The 14418-nt window shown below is 42.0% G+C and overlaps 1 protein-coding gene across 4 annotated transcripts in view; it reads left to right on the forward strand.

Annotated features, from left to right (window-relative positions):
- The window catches only part of SLC20A2 (solute carrier family 20 member 2), a 182110-nt gene that overhangs the window by 122940 nt on the left and 44752 nt on the right, over window positions 1-14418 (forward strand). The gene's annotated exons all lie outside the window — the stretch shown is intronic.

Below are 14418 nucleotides of genomic sequence, written 5' to 3' on the forward strand. Positions count from 1 at the left end.
AGATTTAATTTTAAAAGGGTTTGTTGTAGTTCATCTGCTGATCTGCTTCTGTAAATTGTACCTTGGTAGTTAAATCTGACTGAAAAGGGGAAGCCCCATTGATACATAATGTTGTGGCGTTGCAGTTCCATTAGTTGGGGTTTCATGGATCGTCTTTTAGTAATAGTAAGTTGGGATAGGTCAGCAAAAATTTGATAATTGTGTCCTTGAAAATTAAGTTCCTTTTTTTTCTCTTGCAGCAATTAGTATTTGTTCTTTCGTTCTGTAATAATGACATTTTGTGATTATATCACGTGGGAGTCCATCTTTCTTTTTGGCTGTGAGGGCTCTGTGTACTCTGTCCAGTTCTAAACGTTCAATAGGGATATCTGGCTTTAGTTCTTGTAATAGAGCAGTAATAGTAGATTGCAGGTCTGTCACAGTTTCAGGTATTCCCCTTATGCGCAAGTTTGAACGTCTGGCTCTATTTTCATAATCTTCGAGCTTAGTTTGAAGTATTAAATTCTCTTTTTTTAATTGTTCCAATTCTGTTATATTTTCTTGGGTTGTAATTTCAATTTCATCCATTTTTATTTCTAAGGCTGCGGTGCGGTTTCCCAGCTCTCTTATTTCTTTGGTTAGGCTTTTTGTTATTTGGTCTGAGGTTTGTTTTAAAGCCTTATGAAGCATCTTTTCAAATTGTAATAATATTACTGGGGATGCTGAGGAGGCTTGTGGAGAAGTTTGTGAGAGGATTTGTTCTGTATCTGACTCAAATGGAGAGTCTTGCTGTGACATTTTCTGTCTGTGAGAGCGCCCTGATGCTGTATCTTGTGAGGTGACTGGAGCTGCTTCAGCTGCAGTGAGTGCCTGTGAGCTCTTTGTGAGGTGATTTTTATTTCTGCCACGGTTTCCTCCCAGTACCATATTTCCTGCCCAAACTTTCACAGTTTGTTCCCTGGGGCTAAAAGGTTCAAATGGATACCTTTTGAGCCTGCAGGCTCCGCTTTGTCCTTCTCTTCTCTCCTCAGCGGTGTGGAGCTCTAACAATGCATGTCTGCTCTGCTAGGCTCCGCCTCCTGCCTCTGCAGCTTTTTCTTTTTGAATGCAGCACTCCTCAGACGCATGCATTTGAATGGAAAGCATAATGCTTGACAAGTAAAGGGTGCATTTAACCTGCCATCTCTGAAGTTTTACAGCCTCAATAGGACATGCATTTCTTCATAGACGCAGCAGCCCAAAGCAGTTGAAACAGTCTCTGATCTGACATCCACACTCCTTCTTTGAAGTTAAAGGGGTTGTAAAGGTTCAAATTTTTTAAAATAACAATAACGAACGTGTTATACTTGCTTGCTCTGTGCAAAACCCTTGCACAGAGCAGCCCTGATCCTCCTCTTAGGGGGGCCCTGCCGCTGCTCCTGGCTCCTCCTTTTCATCAGGTGCCCCCACAGATGGCTGCTTTCCATAGGGGCACCCGTGCGGACACGGTCCCAAGTCCTGCTGCTGCGTCCATTGACAGCGGGACTCGTCTCTGCTCCCATGTCACTGGATTTAAATGACAGAGCAGCGGGAGCCAATGGCTCCTGCTATCAATCTATCCAATGAGGACATCGCTGGAATGGATGGGCTCAGGTAAGAAAAAAGGGGGGCTCTGGGGGGCAGCTGCAGCAAAGGTTTTTCTCCTTAATGCATAGAATGCATTAAGATGAAAAACTTGAGACTTTACAATCCCTTAAATGGGAATTTGCTGACTGGATAGCCATATTATATTATATTATATGGTCACTTTCTATGATTAGTTGCGGTGCTGGCGTCTGTTTGTTCTTCTTTTTCCGGTTTGTTTATGCAATCCTATTTAAATTATCTATATCCTTTTTCGCCACAAGATGGCGTCCTTTTCCTTCACGTTCTATATCTGCTTACGTTCATTATTGTCCTACTTGATGGCCAGCAACTAAGATGGCTAAACCATTTTTTTTCCCATTATATTGATCCGGCTGCCAGTAGTCAAGATGAGGCCTACGGTGTATATAATGTCTAAACGTGATGACACTGTCACCTGGCCAATCCCCAGATGACGTCCTTACATGACGAATCGCATAGGAGGGAGCCTTTGGCGGTGACGTCATTACGTTTTCGCATGGGCTAACAAACGAACGTAAGAAGTGAAATTCAACAGACAGACACCGCTATTTGTTCTTATGCCATACTCCACTGCTCTTAATTGACTGCAACATTGAAAGTGCATTTCTTTTTAACTTCAATAAATCACCTTATTTGTACATATTACACTATGGAAGTTTTTTGTTTCATATTCCCGAGAATTATCCACTGCTAGCTGCTGTTCCGGTATTGTGCCTTTTGGTTTTGGGGAGACCGATTTCCCTGAGCTGGGCGAGACTGCCGTAACAGCAGACATCACCATCTGGTAAGCGGATTATAATACTCGCCTAGGGTGTGAAACTACACGGAAGATTTCCTTTTCCTTTTTTCTGGTTTCTTGCACCTTCACGGATGGGTGTTTTTTTTTCCCTTGTTCATTCATGGTCTAATACTTTGGGACTTTTTCTTTTTTGCATTTTTCACATGTAAAGTTTTATATGTGTCTTTTTATCATTGTTCATTAGATTTTGCCTCATATGAATTTTTCACCATTGATCGCATGCTGATATGCTTATGAGAATCTGCCTTATTTTTCTTTAGTCACAATTTTTTCACATTTTTAGCGCTGCATCTTGTGTTTATATATTTTAAGACCGGCCTCCCACTTAAAGCGGTAGAAAACCACTTTTTTTTTTTTTTTTTTTAACCATGTAAGACAAATGGTATAATGTGCTAGTATGCATCGCATACTAGTACATTATGAAATACTTGCCTTAGAATGAAGCCCTCCAGCAGCATGCTGAAGGCGCCTCCATCTTCACCTGGTCTTCCCGCACATGCGCGTGGGATATACCGATCACGGCAGCGAGCTCTGAAGAGATGGCACGGGTAAGCTGTCCCTTCAGGGTGCATGCGCCAGTGACGTCACCGGCTGCATGCAGTGTGAATGTCTCCCAAACCATGCAGGTCTGGAAGATATTCACTGTACTATAATAAGGCTTACCTGTAGGTACAAGTTCAAAAAAGGGGTTTGTTTCCACTTTAACACTGGTTTAGTAAGCTTATAAAATGGTCTCTGTGCCCCCAAGTTAAAATGGCTCCATACCAAACTAAAATTACATGTAAGCTTTCGAACAGTGGTACTCTAAATGCTAGAAATAGTGCATATTAATGCTTTCGATTACTGAATGTTATTTAACTGGGCTTTGACATGTGAATAGAATCCTATATTTCCATGCTTTTAGTAACAAATTTTTTTTTTTTTTTTTTAAAGGGGTTGTAAACCCTTGGTTTTTCTCCCTAATGCATTCTTTGCATTAAGGTGAAAAACCTCCTGTGCTGCAGCAGCCCCCCAAAGCCCCCCTTTTACTTACCTGAACTCAGTCTTTCCAGCGACGGGGACGAGCACACCAGCTCCAGGTGGTGTCTCGTGTCTTGATTGGATAGATAGCAGCGCAGCCATTGTTGGACGCAGCAGCAGGACACAGGAGCACACCCGCATGAGTGCCCCAAGCGAGAGCGGCTCTCCAACGGGGCACTTGAGAAGAGGAACCACGAGCGCTGCCGAGGGACCCCAGAAGAGGAGGATCGGGGGACCACTCTGTGCAAAACTAACTGCACAGAGGAGGTAAGTATGACACTTTTTTTTTTTTTTTGTTTTTTTTTTGTTAAAACGAACCTTTAGATATCCTTGAACTCTGTGTGATATGCTTAAATTTTCTGGTGTAGTGGAGATGAGCTTAGAATTCACTGTTTGCATACTATCCAATCCTTGTCCAGTGTAGAACTGTACTGTCATTCACTTCCTATGTCTTGCTTCTTGTTACATTTTTATTACTGTCAAAAGAAAAAAAAAAGGAACTAGTGAGTGAAACATTTCAGCTATCTGAGGGCATGTTTTATAATTTTACTAAACTTTAAGGCCTCGGACGTTTTTACAGCCACTTTTTTGAGTGTTTTTTGCAGTTTAAAATCGCCTCTCCATGTTGGCCTATGGCCTCATGCCCACCATGGTGTTTTTGAGCTGTAAGTGGCATAGGCGTTTTTAAGCTCCAAAAAAAATCCAGGACCAGTGCATTCTGAGGCTCCAGCGCTAGAGCTGTAAAAATGCCAGATGCCGGTAAAAGGTGTGAAACGCGATTTAACGCTGTATATACAGCGTTGTGCACCGTCCCGCATTTCTCTGTCTCTATTTAAAATCCAATGGTTCCCTATGGGAGCCTGTTGATTTGAATAGAAGTCTCACCAGAAGTCGGATCAAGATGATCCGACTTGCGGTGCGACTTTTGTGCTGAGAATCTTGAAGGGGAACCCTGACAAAATTTTGCGTGAGGTTCCTCCCCAAGATCGATACCAGACCCTTTATCCAAGCCTGGCAGGTAAGGAAAGGGGGTGGGGGGGGTGGGGGGGTGAGAGAGACAGACCATACCAGGCCACATGCCCTCAACATGGAGGGTGCAAAAAGATTCCTTAGAAATGGGACTTTAAATGGACGTCAGGCAGTAATGAGTGTAAAAATTACAAAATGTACATACATTACAACATGAAAAACAAACATATAGACAATGGTAAAAACATATGTATGGGAGGTAAGTATGGAAACCAGCTGGAGGAAGGAAGGAGGCTCGCACATGGATGTCAGACGCGTTTCAATTACACATATATAGTGTGGATCTTCCTCAGGGATCATGCGGCCTTCAACACTCCAAATGCTGTGATTCCCAAACATAAAAACTATTTCACCAGCAGCAGAAAGACATTACTGGGATGAAGGTATCCGTCCAGGTCAGATCGGGAGTGCCAACCCAGATATCATAGATCAGTCTGTGTTCCCAAGTTTGCTCTTAGTCATTAGAGAGTATCAACTACAGTGGGATGTGTCCAACTTATTTTTGAATAAAATATGTCTTATCGAGGGTATAGCCAACCAGAGCAATGTTCACGTATTGTGCGATGGAACGGTGTCCAAACGGGATCATATTGGAAACTGCCCTGTAATTTTCATCCTCATGGCCACTGGCATTGTAAGTGGATCGGAGATGTAAAGTCTGTCAGCTGTCATGACGTAAGTTAGAGGTAACGCCCCTTGTGATGTCATCACCCCATAATGACATCACAAGGGGCGTGTCCTCTAACTTGCACCATCGGGTGGCCCCATGCCAATATAAGTCATTGCACACGGCGGACCCAGCATTACATCGGCAGATCGCGTCGAGTCCACATCGGAAGCGCAACCGAGGGAGAAGACCCAGCAAGAGAGCAGAAGATAGCGGAGAAGACCCAGCAAAAGAGCAGAAGATAGTGGAGAGAGAGAATACCCGGAGCTGCTTTAATAAAATACTTTAAAAACCTGTGTAGTGTGTTTTATTTTTGACACACTTTTTTTGTTATTTAGGTGCATAGGTAGGGGTACGATGTACCCCGTGCTCATTCACCTAGGGTGGGGGGCCCCTTGTTAAAGGGGGCTTCCAGATCACGATAAGTCCCCACCCGCAGACCCCGCCAACCACCGAGCAAGGGTTCTCGGGAAGAGGCCCATGTCCTCATCAACATGTGGACAAGGTGCTTTGGGGTGGGGGGGTGCAGGGGCCCCCTCTGCCCTAAAGTACCCACCCCCCATTTGAGGGCATGTGGCCTGGTATGGTCGGGGAGGGGAGCTCGCTCCCCCCCCCCCCTGACCTGCCAGGCTGCGTGCTCGGATAATGGTCTGGTATCAATCTTGGGGGAACCTCGCGCAAAATTTTGTCGGGGTTCCCCTTCAAGATTCTCAGCACACAAGTTGCATCATCTTGATCCGACTTCTATTCAAATCAATAGGGAACCATTGATTTTGAATAGAGACAGAAACACGGCTGAAAGCTAGCATGGATAAACGGGTATTGACGCCAATGTAAAACGCAAAAAAAATCCTGGCATCGGTACTAGCTTTGCAGCTCGTTTTTTAAAACGTCCGCGGCCATGAGGCCTGAAGAGGAACTATTGCTATTAGATTGTAAGCTCTTCTGAGCAGGGCCCTCTTAATCCTCTTGTATTTTATTGTATTATAACTGTATTGTCTCCCTTTTATAGTGAAGTTTTGCCTTCCTAATGGACAATGTACATGTAGTAAGTAGGGGATGAGAGTGATCAAGACACAGACTCAAACAATAGGCACTATCATCCCTTAAATGAACACAGAAGAAAAACCATATTGGGGGGATATGGGACTTTAAGGGTGCTTGTTAGTATAAATGGATATCACACTAAATTTAATTAAAAAAATAAAATGTATTGTTGAGAGATAGAGAGAGATAGATATAGATATATATATATATATATATAAATTTTTTTTTTTTCTACAGAAAAGAATAACATTTTAAAAAGTCAATTCCTTCATACAGTTTTCCACGCTCCCCGCTATGGAGTCCCTGGAAGCCCTACACCTCATGCAGCTGCTAACAGATTTATTTTCTGCATTTATGGTTGTTTCCATATTCCGTTTTGCTTTGAAGTCTTTGTACCCATGGACCAAATAGCATGTGAAGAGACCTGACTCTGGATCTACACAGCTTAGATTATTATTGCTGTCAGCTGCATGAGATTATAGGCTCCCAATTATCCATTTAAAATTTTCCAGGGAGATTCCTGTGGGCGGGACCATTTGTGTCCAGAAATTCAGTTGCCCACTGTAGATCTGGCTCTGAGTCCCCAAAACATTGGGGCTAGAACCTCTTGCTATCTACACGGATGCTTCTATAAATAAAGTAGTCCATGCATTTTCCTGAAGAAGCCATAAGGCGAAACATGTTGAATGATTGCGTGGAAAACTGTATGAAGGAAGTGACACTCTTTTTTTTTTTTTTTTTTTTTTTGTTTTGTTTTTCTGTAATACAAATTATATTTTTATTACATTTTGTGTGATCTCCAAGTATACTAACAAACACCCTTAAAGTCCCATATCCCCCCAATACGTTTTTTTCTTCAATGTACATGTAGTACTTTTATCCTGGTTAGCTAGGTGCTTCCTGAAACTGGGTATAAAATCCAACTTGCCCCCACTCCCATACTTTCACTGCGTATTTAACAGCTAAGAAAGAGATGGATCTATCGCAACTGAGCCTTTTCTTGGGTGATAACTTTTTCCAAAAAAGAAACTGTAGCAAGAAAAATGCAGAGACAGGAGGCTGACACCACCTCTTCTCCCCCTGCATTGTTCCTGTCTGGGGAAAAGTACTCTGACTGGGTCGAGCTATAGTTAGTTATCATGGATCTGTCTCCCTCCACGTTGTTGTCAGATATGCTCTGCGGGGCAGGGATCGGCCTTCGTAACTAGACCTAAGCACTTAAGCCAGGAAAACGTGAATTTAAATTTGTCGGGTGGAGCAGTTACTGGCCAAATTTCAATCCATATATGTGCAGGGATATTGTACAGAAGTTGGTCTACCGATTGACTTCTGTACAACGGCCCTGTCAGATTTTCCCCATTCTGATGGTGGGGAAGTCTTCCCGCTGTCATTTCTCCATCCACATGTGGATAATGAAATTGACTCGAGGTAAGTTTTCTTCATTCATCCTGCTGGTTGAACAAAAAAACCTGACTGATCTGTGGGCTGCCCGAAGCACCTAGCTACATGGGACAAGGTGTTTCTTGAGTTTGCTAGAAACATCCTATGTATTCTCATGCCAGTGTCGTTTTTTTTTTTTTTTTTGTTTTTTTTTACTGGCTGCTTTCTGGAAAACGATGAATCATATTTCTTGTGCACACAAGACCCTAGTTATCAATGTTTGAAATTGGAGAAAATCAAAACCTGACCATTCTTTTCTAGTGCAGCACTTTGGTTGTTTATCTTTTTAACTTAAGTTCCTTTGCAGGATATTTTCTATTTTTTGTACGAAGTTAAAAAAAAAAAAAGTGTTTTATGTTCTAAAATGAACACTTCTGTAGCTTGTAAGTGCAGGAAATGGGAACAATGTGCATATCTTTTACTGTCGTATTATTATAGAATGGATGCTCACAAATACTAAGTCTAATGCAATATACTGACCATTAGAGCCAATAAAAGCAGTCTAGAATTGGAGTAATATTAGGCCTTTTTTATAGTACAAGCATTTGAACTGATAAGAAAATTACCACAGAGATAGAGGAACAAATTCGGGGAAAGAACTTTTGGAGTTCTGTTCTGTTTTTTTGTTTTTTTTTTTTGTTTTTTTTTTTTTGTTTTTTTTTTAAATTTATTTTTTAATATATCCCTTTTCCCTTAATTTTCTAGAAAAGTTCAATGGGACTTGTGGCCCCTATAAGGCTGAGGATAAATATTTTGTGTTCCCTTGCATGCTGGATGTGTTTTATAATGCTGTAGCCTACAAATCATTATTATTTTGAAGATGTACTCTTAACTAGCCTGAATATTGTATATAAATTACCTGTGTGGTTTTTTTTTTTTTTTTTTTTTTTTTTTTTTGCATTTTCTCCATTGCTGCTGTCCCGGCCCATGTCATCTTTGAAGGCCTGCTTCTTTGTCTGAGATCTAGTGTACATTGTGCAGCTGATGCACAACCACTCATGCCTTCCTATTGCCTCCATACAGGCAGCCTGGATGCCATAAATATGGCTGCAGTTACGCTTAAGTCACTCAGCTGGCTGGAAATTTCACCTTTTGGAACAGGTTACATGTTTCACCCCTATTTACAGTGTAACATCTTCCAACTTCCGCCACATGTCCCCCCCCCCCCCCCCCAGTTTGACAGCGGGCAGGGATCTTTATTCCACATCTGTCACAATTCAGAAAAAGTGGGGCTCTGCTCACACTTCCGCATCATCATTCATTCACTGTTTCCATGTAGTTTTGAATAAAGGTCGCTAAAGAGCACCCTTTGGAGTTCATTCACAAGCACTACAGCTTTCAAAGCCTGTATGGAGGAATGGCTGAAAGCTGCAGGGCTTGTTTGCAGAAGCCTGACCTTGCACCCCTGATCCACTGATCACGGGTCATGATCACAATAAGTAAGGGTAAATCTTTCCAACAAAGCCTTGGATAGCTGTAAAACCCCCTAGAGATTCTCCTCCTTCGCCTCTATCAAAAACTTTAAATCCAGGCTTTTTTTTTTTTTTTTAAGTGGAGTTCCACCCAACTTTACTACTTGGTCTTAAACTAAAGACCACCCCTCCTTTTTAAATATACCTTTTTTTTTTTTTTTTATTATTTGTTACCTTTTTTGAAGTACAAAGGTTTACTTCCGTCCTAGCTTAGCCGTGGCAAGGTACGTCATTTCCTCCTGGACACCCATAGAGCAGAGCGGGTTTTGTGGACACAGATGTGTCATCTGCCATAAATTTACAGACCACATGCTAATCGGAACAAAATCTTCCCTGTGTAAAAGGGGACTTAGACAGTTAAGACATGGTTTTACCACTCCCTGTTTTACCATGCCTGGCCACATGTGGGAATGGGCCCTAATGGCTAGTGAAACTATAGAATACAATTAGTGCCAGCTATCAAAATTTCAGTCAAAGCTATTCAATTGCTGCAGCACTATAGCCGTGGCCAAAACTTTTGAGAATAACCCAAATATTCATTTTAACAGTCTGCTGCTTCAGTGTTTTAGATCTTTTTGTCAGATGGTTCTATGGCAGGGATCCTCAAACTACGGCCCTCCAGCTGTTGCAGAACTACACTTCCCATAAGACATTGTAAAACTCTGACATTCACAGACATGACTAGACATGATGGGAATTGTAGTTCATGAACAACTGGAGGGCAGTGGTTTAAAGACCCCTGTTCTATGCTATACTGAAGTATAATTACAAGCATTTCGTAAGTGTCAAATGCTTTTATTGACAATTACATTCAGGTTTATGCAAAGAGTCAATATTTGCAGTATTGACTCTTCTTTTTAAAGACCTCTGCAATTCGCCATGGCATGCTGTCAATCAACGTCTGCGCCACATTCTGACTGATAGCCCATTCTTGCATAATCAATGCTTGGAGTTTCTCAGAATTTTGGAGGTTTTTTGTTCACCTTCCTCCTTGAGGATTGACCGCAAATTCTCAATGGGATTAACCACTTGCCGACCGGGCCATAGCCGAAAGACGGCTACAGCGCAGTCGGCTTATTCTGGGAGGGCGTCCATGGACGTCCTCCCAGAATGTTTCTCTTGCGTGCCCCCCCCCCCCCCCGGAAGACCTGCCGCATCACAGATCGTGGTAGATGGGCACTTGTAGCGGCTGTTTACCACGTGATCGCTCCATCAAATGACTGAGCGATCACTTGTAAACAAACCGGCGTCATGATGATGATTCCTCCTTCCCCTCTCTGTACCGATCTGTACAGTGGGAGAGGGGGAGAGATCGTTTTTAGCAGCTCTGTGGGCTGGATCTGTAGTGCCCACAGTGCTGCTCTGTGCCCACAGTGCTGCTCTGTGCCCACAGTGCTGCTCTGTGCCCACAGTGCTGCTCTGTGCCCACAGTGCTGCTCTGTGCCCATAATGTGCAGAACTCTGCAATAATGTGCAAAACTCTGCAATAATGTGCAAAACTCTGCAATAATGTGCAAAACTCTGCAATAATGTGCAAAACTCTGCAATAATGTGCAAAACTCTGCCAATACTCGCCAATAAATTTTAACAGAAACAAAGATAATTTTTTTTTTTTTTTTTTTGACCGAATTTTCATTTTTTTATTTTATTTTTTTATTTTATAGCACAAAAAACCCAGCGGTGATTAAATACCACCAAAAGAAAGCTCTGTTTTGTAGGAAAAAAAGGACAGAAATTCATATGGGTACAGTGTTTCATGACTGAGTAATTGTCATTCAAAATGTGAGAGCACCGAAAGCAGAAAATTGGTCTGGTTAGGAAGGGGGTTTAAGTGCCCAGTTGTCAAGTGCTTAAGGTCTGAGGAGTTTCCTGACCATGGACCCAAAATGTCCATGTTTTTGTTCCCCAAGCCACTTGGTTATCACTTTTGCCTTATGGCAAGGTGCTCCATCATGCTGGAAAAGGCATTGTTTGTCACCAAACTGTTCTTGGATGGTTGGGAGAAGTTGCTCTCGGAGGATGTTTTTTACCATTCTTTATTCATGGCTGTGTTCTTAGTAGGGCTGCAACTAACGATTATTTTCATAATCAATTAGTTGGCCGATTTATTGTTTCGATTAATCGGTTAATAAAAAAAAAAAAGTGTGGTGTATAATTTAGTTAATATGTAAAGTTTAAAAAAAGGCAATTTATTCTTAAATATCTCTATGCAGTGGTAAATATAAATAACCAACTACAGTATATGGTTAGGAAGCAAAATATCTAATCCACTCTGAGAATAACAGACAGAAGAGATATTCTGTATATACTATTAAAGGGTAAATCTGGTAAATATCAGACTCGGAGATCACTTTTTTTTATTTAAAAAACAATGTTTTCCTTAAAAAAAAAAAAAGCCATTTTAAGAACGTTCATTTGATTTTCTAATTGTTAGTGGGGTCAAATCGACATTTGTTTTCAACCACAGTGATGGTAAAATTTGGAAATTATAGAAAACTTCTTGGTCAAAAGAATTTTCAGAGTATGTAGTTTTCGTTCAGAAATTACATTGATTTTAAAAAGGAGTGAAAATTTCAAACAACATTCTTTCATTCAGCGAATGTACAAAGATTTTTCGTCTGAATATTCTGGTCTGAAAATGAATCGGTGTGTCCAGTATAAGGCTCGGTACACACCTATGCAGTTTGCCTTTTGATCTGTTTCTGCAGTGCTTTTTGCTGTTTTGTTTTTTGGGCAATTTGTTGGGCAGATTAAAAAAACACAAATTTCTGCAAAAAATGCATTACATGCTTTTCTGCAGCTTCTCCATTGAAGTATATTGAACCAAAAAAAGCACCGTTTTGCGTTAAAAGTCCCGACCCTTTCCAAATACGCAGCGGCTGATAAAAACATAGATGTGAATTTGTCCCATAGGAAACCATGTAAATGAACTGTAGTGCGTTTCTGCAAAAAGCACCAAAAAAACACATAGGTGTGAACCAGGTCTAAGACGTTTAGTAACATAATTGGGTTAAAAAAAACTAAAAATAGCCCTATAGGCCCCTTTCACACTGGGGCGGTTTGCAGGCGTTATTGCGCTAAAAATACCGCCTACAAACCGCCTCCACCAGCCTCCCGAGGGCTTTCACACTGAAGCGGTGCGCTGGCAGGAGAAGAAAAAATCTCCTGTCAGCCGCATCTTTGGAGCGGTGAAGGAGTGGTGTATTCACCGCTCCTAAACCGCTCCTGCCCATTGAAATCAATGGGACAGCGCGGCTATACCGTGGCAATACCGCGGCTATAGCTGCGCTATACGAGTGGTTTTAACCCTTTTTCGGCCGCCAGCGGGGGGTTAAAACCGCACCGCTAGCGGCCGAATACCGCGGTAAAACAGCGCTAAAAATAGCGCTGTTTTACCCTCGACGCCCCCCTACCGCCCCAGTGTGAAAGGGGCCTTATAGTACAAAAAAACAGATAATCACTACTGTAAGTTGCTCATTTTTTTACTGTAGACCTGTGAAAGTAATATTTACAGTAGCGATTTGTTCTTTTTGTACTATAAAGGGCTCATTTTAGTGTTTTTTAACCCCATTATGTTACTGGCCGATTAATCGATTAGTAATTTCATATTTTCATAATCGATTAGTTGTCAATCGATTAGTTGTTTCAGCCCTAGTTCTTAGGCAAAATTGTGAGTGAGCCCACTCCCTTGGCTGAGAAGCAACCCCACACATGAATTGTCTAAGGATGCTTTACTGTTGGCATGACACAGGACTGATGATAGTGCTCACTTTTTCTTCTCCAGATCAGGTTTTTTCCAGTTCCCCCAAACAATGTGAAAGGGGATTTATCAGAGAAAAGGACTACCCCAGTCCCCAGCAGTCCAATCTCTGTACCTTTTTGCAGACTATTAGTCTGTCCCTGTAGTGCCTTCTTTGCTGCCCTACATGACACCAGGCCATCCTCCAAAAGTCTTCACCTCAAAGTGTGTGCAGATGCACTCACAACAGCCTGCTGCCAATCCTGAGCAAGCTCTGCACTGGTGGTGCCCCGATCCTGCAGCTGAATAAACTGTAGGAGACGGTCCTGGACTTTCTTGGACGCCTTGAAACATTCTTCACAAATGCAGTGGAAATGTTTTTTTATTGGATTAAGTTTTTATTTTCATAGCAAAGAGGGACTTCATCTGATCACTCTTCATAACATTCTGGAGTATATGCAAATTGGCATCATAAACACTGAGGCAGAAGACTTTGTGAAAATATTTGTGCCATTCTCAAAACGTTTACCCACAGCTGTACTTTTCTTTAGTGTGTGTGTGTGTGTGTGTGTGTGTTTCTTTTTTTTCTTTTTCTTTTTTTTTTTCTTTTTCAAACCTGTTTTACTTACCTGCTCTGTGCAATGGTTTTGCACAGAGCAGCCCCAATCCTCTTCTTAGGTCCCCTGCCTGCACTCCTGCCTTTTCCCCCTTGACCAGTTGCTCCATAGCAAGCCCCTTGCTATGGGGGCACTGGTGTATGCTTGTTGCAGAGCACAGCTCTATACGTCCATAAGACACATAGAGCCGTGGCTCAGCCCCGCACAAGCTCTCTCTTCATGGGCTCACTAGCTTTGATTGACCGTAGTGTGAGCCACTGGCTCCCGCTGCTTTATCGCAGCCAATGAGGAGAGAGAGACCTGGGACAGCCGAGGCTACCGTGCTGCATATCACTGGATCGAGGGGTGAGTATTGGGGGGGAGCAGCACGTAGTGTGGTGTGTGTTGTTGTTGTTGTGTTTTTTTTTTTTTTTTTTTCTATCTTCACATAGAAAGCATGAAGGTAAAAAAAATTCAGCCTTTACAACAACTTTAATGGTGCACTCAGCAGATGAGGAACATGAAGCTATTGCCCAGCTTTGGTGGCTGTCTATATCGGTTTTTATCGTTCCTCTCGCTGAGTTCAAATCTTTCAGCCTAATAGGAACCGTAAAAAAATGAACATATCAAAGTGTTTTCTGGTAAACCACAAAACTCACTATAATTATTATTTTCCCATTTTTAAACTCAAGCCTTCACCTTCAGCCTGTGTTCTACAGGCTTCTGAAATTGCTTGCTCTGATGTGACCTTCTCAAAGTGTGCATTAAAAGCTGTATCGTGTCAGAGCATGCCTTATTTTGGATGGAGGATGTCCAGCATTATCTAACTCTTTCCCCCCAGCCTTTACTGTCTTTGCCCATCCTTTTCATGTGGTAGATATCAGCCCCTGTGATAATGTATGCCCGTATGTGGTCATTACCTAGGGCACACTAAATACAAATACAGTCTACCTAGGAATGTACACCCCTGATTGACATCCATCAAG

Source organism: Aquarana catesbeiana, linkage group LG01, assembly GCF_042186555.1.
Source record: "Aquarana catesbeiana isolate 2022-GZ linkage group LG01, ASM4218655v1, whole genome shotgun sequence".
NCBI classification, from domain to species: Eukaryota; Metazoa; Chordata; class Amphibia; order Anura; family Ranidae; genus Aquarana; species Aquarana catesbeiana.